This window comes from Pteropus alecto, unplaced genomic scaffold (assembly GCF_000325575.1).
Source record: "Pteropus alecto unplaced genomic scaffold, ASM32557v1 scaffold121, whole genome shotgun sequence".
NCBI lineage: Eukaryota > Metazoa > Chordata > Mammalia > Chiroptera > Pteropodidae > Pteropus > Pteropus alecto.
This window is the reverse complement of record NW_006434369.1, coordinates 6219409-6225643: the sequence shown is the minus strand read 5'-3', so window position 1 is coordinate 6225643 and position 6235 is coordinate 6219409. Positions and strand designations below refer to the sequence as shown.

The 6235-nt window shown below is 37.7% G+C and overlaps 1 pseudogene; it reads right to left on the bottom strand.

The window, feature by feature from the left end:
- Positions 1-4566: 4566 nt before the first annotated feature.
- On the bottom strand, positions 4567-4685 carry LOC112477708 (annotated as a pseudogene).
- Between the last annotated feature and the right edge of the window lie 1550 nt (positions 4686-6235).

Genomic DNA, 6235 nt, shown 5'->3' with positions numbered 1-6235 from the left:
TGAATCAGGTTTAAGATTTTTTTACAGTTTACTTTGCCCTTAGATTGTATCTCCCCAAGAATGAATTGTCAGAGATGTTCATTTGTTTTCGTTTGTATTTAGTTTTAATTTTTTCTTTTGATTTTTAAAAAATAGTGAAACATAAACATGGTTTGAAAGTTAAAACGACATAAAAGTTATTCTCAGAGAAGTCTTGGCCTTATTCCTACCCCCTTCACTCCATTTTTTCCCTCAACCTCCTATGAGTAATGATTTTTTATTTTTGGCTTATCCTTCTAGTGTTTCTTTTTCTTTCTTAATATAAAAAAGAAGCATAATATATGCTATTGATATTATACATATCTTTAAGTCACTCCATGTCAATTTTCCTAATTCTTTTTTTTTTTTTTATGGCTCTTGTGTCGTATCTCAGTTTTCTGACCAGTTCTCCATTTATGGACATTTGTATTGTTTCCAATCTTTTTTTTTTTTTTTACAATTAATGCTGTAAAAAATAAATGCACACATGTTTTTCTGTATTTGTGGAGGTGTAACTTGAGAGCAGATTCCTAGAAGTAGGGTTGCTGGATCAACCATTTAGAGTTTTAGATATTGCCAAATTTTTCTCCACAGAATTTCCACCATTTTGCCTTCCCACCAGTTTTGTGTGGGAGCATGTGATAAATTTCTCATCTATACGAATATCCAGAATTATATTTTAAAAGCCCCGAGGGACATGGGACAGTTCTTTATCATGTCCTGCCCATTGAATGATGTCAGGAATCTCTGGGTTCTGCCTGCTAACTACAGAAGTCACCTTTACTTTGTGACAGCCGAAAACTCCAGTTTAAATTTTCAAAATGCCCAGCAAAAACCTTGATCCAGATTACTCTAAAAATTACCCTTAGGATTAAAGAAACACTTGGGCCATGTGTGTTTGTTTTTTTGTTTTTTGCTTTTCCTTTCTTTCTGTATGGTTGCTTTTACTAAATGGCACTTGGCATTATTCTATTTGCCCACATGGAAGAACATGATGTGAAGCGGCCCTATGAAGCTGCTTGTTAGGATCTCTGTAGGGATGCTCTTGCTCCCAATAGTCCATAGGATTCTTTTCTCAAAGATATTTGGGAAAAATGTCTCTCGTATCAATCTCAGGACAAATTTTGGTTCCCTTGCCATTGTCCCCTGAACACAGGGAATCAAAAACTTAACCTTGCTCTTTGGTTTGTACTTGATACTAGACCATGACCAAATCAATCTGTGCTCCACTTCTAGCTCATGTACAAAATTTTATGATCTGCATTTTGTGAATGAACCTCACCTCCAGGTTCATCTAATATTCCTACACTCTTAATTTTATTTTGTCATTTTCTTGACTTACCAATTTTAAAATCAGTGGGATTATATGATTTTCTAAGTTGCGTTAAAGAAATAGAAATTAAGCACCAACCCCCCAGGATTGTTGTTAGGATTTTGCTTGTAGGAGACCTAGTCCATGCTTGGCCAAGAGGAGGAACTCAGTAAGTTTTTGTCCCTGTGTTCTGTTTTTCCTCTCCCTCCTCCTTCCTACAAGCACACCCCTCTCCTCTCAGAGACCTGCTCTCTGTAACTGGAGACAATGTTCATGGATTCTCTGGGTCCCCTGCTTGCCTTTCCATGCAGGTCCCAAGCTAAGCTCGCAAATGTGAGCAAAATAGATTAAATATGTGCTTCTGTGTTACATAGGCCACACAGTATGTTACTTTCTCTGCAGTGCTTCAGTGAAAAAATTATCTTTTAGGAAATAGAGCTCTTGTATCTGAAGATACTCGAATATGAGTTTATTAGTCATGAGTTTATCGGTTCAGAGAACCGATAGGAGGTATAGACATAGATAGAAAGAGATTTATTATAAGGAATTATCAGGTGATTAGGGAGGCTGGCAAGTCCTAAGATTTTCAGTTGGCAAGATGGAGACCCAGGAGAGATAATGGTATAAGTTTCAATCTGAAGGCTGGCAGGTTCAAGACCCAGGAAAAGCTGATGTTTCAGTTCAAGTCCGAAGGCAGAAAAAAAGTGACGTCCCAGCTTAAGGACAGTCAGACAGGAGGAGTTCCCGTTTAGTCAGTCTTTTTATTCCATTCAGGCTTTCAACTGATTGGACAAGGCCCATCGACATTAGGGAAGGCAATCTCCTTTGTTTGGTTTGACAATTCAAATGTTAATCTCAGAAACACACTCACAGACACACCCAGAATAATGTTTGACCAAATGTTTGGGCACCCTGCAACCCAGTCAAGATGACATGTAAAATTAACCATCACGATGAGGATCTCTTTGGTGGGTCTAGAGTACAGCAGCTGGAAACTTAGTGAAGAACCCCTTGCAGGTGGTTTATGGTAGTTGCCTTTCTTCATCCTTTTTTTTTTTGTGTGTGTGGGTGGGGGACGGAATTTTTATTTTAAATTTAAAACAGTTAGATTCTGCCTGCTTCTCCTGCCTGGCTGGCATTGTTTTTTTTTGCTTTGATAGCTTAGAACATTGCAGCCCCTATTTAACGACAACACAACTTGGTCAGCTTTGTTGCAATTGTGATATATTCTGGGAATGTACGCCCTTTTACTTTTCAGTCTGCTCGGTAATTTTACTGCAAAATCAAGCCAGCAGTTTCCTGTCATTTTTTTATCCTAGAGATTTCTGTCCAAATACATCATTTATTACTTTGTTTCCAAGATGCACTTCACACTCTTCAATCTCATAAATCTGAAATCCTGGAAAATTTTCTTGCAGAGAGCCCCAGGAGTTCTTGCTAATGTTTCCACTGGATTTTCCCCGATACAGAGCACTCCAAGTAAAAAATGCTTTCTGCCTTAAAGGAGCATAGGACCTCACTGGGGTGTTCAGGAGAGGGCAAGATCTTTGTATTCAAAAGCAAAACAACTGGATAACTGTTTTTATCACGTGAAAATAACAACCACTGGTATTGTTACCATCTCGGGCATTAAAAAATATCTTATGATGGATAAATTATGATTATGATACATTAGTAACTTCTATGAATTTTTAAGAAAACATTATATGGTCTTGTTTTGGTTGAAGTGTAAAGTCCCTTTACGTAGCATTATGAACTATTTTTTAAAGGTAGAAAGGACCTTGGAGTTTTTCTGGTAACTTAGGCCACAGAGTTAAGTGACTTCCCTCAAGCCACATGGCTGGTTATATTTACCACATCGCACAGTTTCCAAATGGTGCACTGACAGTTGGAAGTTTCCAAAAAGTACCTCTCTTTCAGGCTTCCTTTCTTGCAGACTTGCTTTGTCCTGGCGATCCTGAAGGGGCAAATTGGCATTGTCTTTTTGGGGGGGCATTTTTAAAAGCCCAAGTAGGATTTGGGTATATTAAAGGCTAAATCATGACTTTCTGAAATGTAAATACCATATGAAGTTAAATAAATAAATGAATAAATAAACAAATGTACATTATATATAAAATGCAAAGTAAAATGTGTTTGCAGATGAGTACCCTTGTAGCTAAAAGAATTCCTCTGAAATTGCATTGAAACCCAAGGAAAGAATTGAGTAAAACTAAGATCTACTAATTGGCTTCAGTCCTGGAGACATTTTTGTTTTGATGGCATCAAGAGATAGTTATCAAATTGATGATTTAACCCCTTTCTCTTCCTTGGATGAGATGCTTGAAGAGGGGATTGGGATTCTTATTTGGTTAGAGAGAGAGTTGTATGTAGAACACAGCAGAAGCTCAGAACTACCTTTCCTCCTGGTCTGTACACTTAAAAATGTCTCTTACATGAAGACCTCAGGAGAGATAGTGATTCACCTCTAGCAGTTGCCTGAGGAGGACCAACCACTGCCTTTGTCTAGGCACAGTGTGGACCTCCTAGATAATCTGTGAACACATATGTAAAAAGGTAGACTTTTGTGACCACTAGAAATAAGTTGGATACAAAAAACTAGCCCTATAAACCATACAGTCTAATAGAGGAGAATGTCAAGCCCATGTTTGCATAGAATTTAGCCGACTCTCACCAACCTCGGCTTTTCTTTTTGAACTTGGGATTTTGTAATTTTCTTGTATTGTTTTTTCTTATGTGCTTCAAGGTATTTTATTTTCAAGGAACATTCGATTCATTTATTTTCCAAAATAATGGGAGGAACTTGCCATGCAAACAATAAGAAAATGCTTTCTGAAAATGAATAATTCCTATACTGTTTCTAGGACAACCAGGAGGATAAAATAAAATGATAAAACAGCAGCTGGGAAAATGGAATTTGTATAATATCAGAAAGAACCAGTATATTTGGAAATTATAAGTTAAAAAACTTACATTCAGAACTTGCAATCTTAATAATTCAGGTCACATTTAAATAAGTGTCTTGGGCAATTTACTGTTGCCAGTCGATGTTGAGAGGTGTCATGTGAGTATGAAACAGAATGCAATCTAAATAGAATGTAATGTCCGTTTTCAAGCTTAACTCACTGTCTCCTGAGATAACAAGTTATGTCAGGGTTTATGTATAAGCTACTCTTCTTTTGTTTATTCATTTATTTATTTATTTTTAATTTAATTTTATTATTATTATTTTTTTAACACTGCAGCACCTAGTATTCCTAGGTGGTCTCCCATCCAAGTATTAACCAAGCCTGACCCTGCTTAGCTTCCGAGATCAGACGAGATCTGGCACATTCATGGTTGCATGGCCATAAGCTACTCTTCCTTTGAAAGCGTGTTACAGAATTGCTATATGCATAACACTTATAATATCCTTCCTGAAGTATTTTATGAAAGAGATATTGTTAATGTTATTTTGCTAGCAGGATTCTTGAAACACATAAAAATAATAACTCAATGGCAAATGTTATAAAAGTTTACAGAGCAATTTTCTGGAAAACTAGTAAGTTATAATAGGCATAAAAATAGTAATGTGTATCAAATCATCACACTGTACACCTGAAACTTATACAATGTTATATATCAATTATATCTCAGTAAAGCTGGCAAAAAAGTAGCGGTCCATTAAAATGAGCCGAATTCTTTCTTGAATTTAGAGACAAGTTTCATGCTGAAACTAAATATTATCTTTTATATGTATCTAGCTTATCAGACAAGCTTAATAGGATACAAGCAGAAAATAGATTTTATTATTTTTCACGTTTGCCTCTTCAAACTGGTTTCTTGACTTGTTCTTCCCTGATCCTGAGTATAATCTTGGGAGGGTTCATTTTTATAACAATAAAAAGTCTATTGGTCACATTCAAGGGAAAAGTCCAGTCTTGTACAAAATCTCATTCAATTAATCAATCTCCTTTGCACCTGAGGCCTGGCCAAAGTTTGGCATCTGGGGGTGGGGTGGGGGATGGGAAGAGGGCGTGGCCAGTTGCCCCATTTCCTCACCCTGCTCCTCATGCCCCACCCACCAGGCCCTCTCCAGGGCTGCAGGGGGAGAAAGGCGATGAGGTAAGTGGTACAAAGTCTCTTGCTTGCCTGGTACAATTGTAGTATAACGTTGGCCTCTGGATGGGACAGAATCCAAATGCTGACTTTCCTTTCTTGGTGGGATCCTTAGTGGTTTTATTGGAGGTGCTCCCATGGCCAGGAACCTCTCACCTACAGTGAGACTTCTTACGATGGGCAGTGCCTCCTTCAGCAGGCGGCTGATGATGAGCTGCTTTCCTACTTTGCTCTCTGCAGGCTCACCTCTCCTGTGGTCACTTGGCCTCTCCAGGCACCCTCCATGGGGGAGTTCCTCTCAAGGTGACCTAGTCTGGCTTCCTTCTGCAGCGTCCCCCTCTGCTCCATGGGATCTCAGGCAATTTGGGTTCTCCTGTTTGGAAAGGCAGGCCATTTCCATGGCAGCATCCCCCCCGCCCCTCGTCCCGCCCCCCACAACCTCCTTTTCTCGAATCCCAAGGACTGAACAAGTTCTCAGAGTGGTTCATTTGAGGCCTTTCATATTAGCAATTACTCTGAAATGGCTCAGGAAAAATTATTTTGTATTATACTGGTAATTTTTCTGTACATTTGAAATTGTTTCGAAACTTAAAGAGAGCATATATATATAATACACATATAAATATTATTTTAAAAACATAATGAAGATATATGTCATATTCTACAAAGCCTATAACCTGACCTTTTTACTTAATAATGTGTCCTAAACATTACTATATTAATATATGAAATATGTATAATATTTTTAAAGCACATACAGTTCATTGTTGGTAGATACTATGATTTAATTAACCTAGCTTCTTGTAC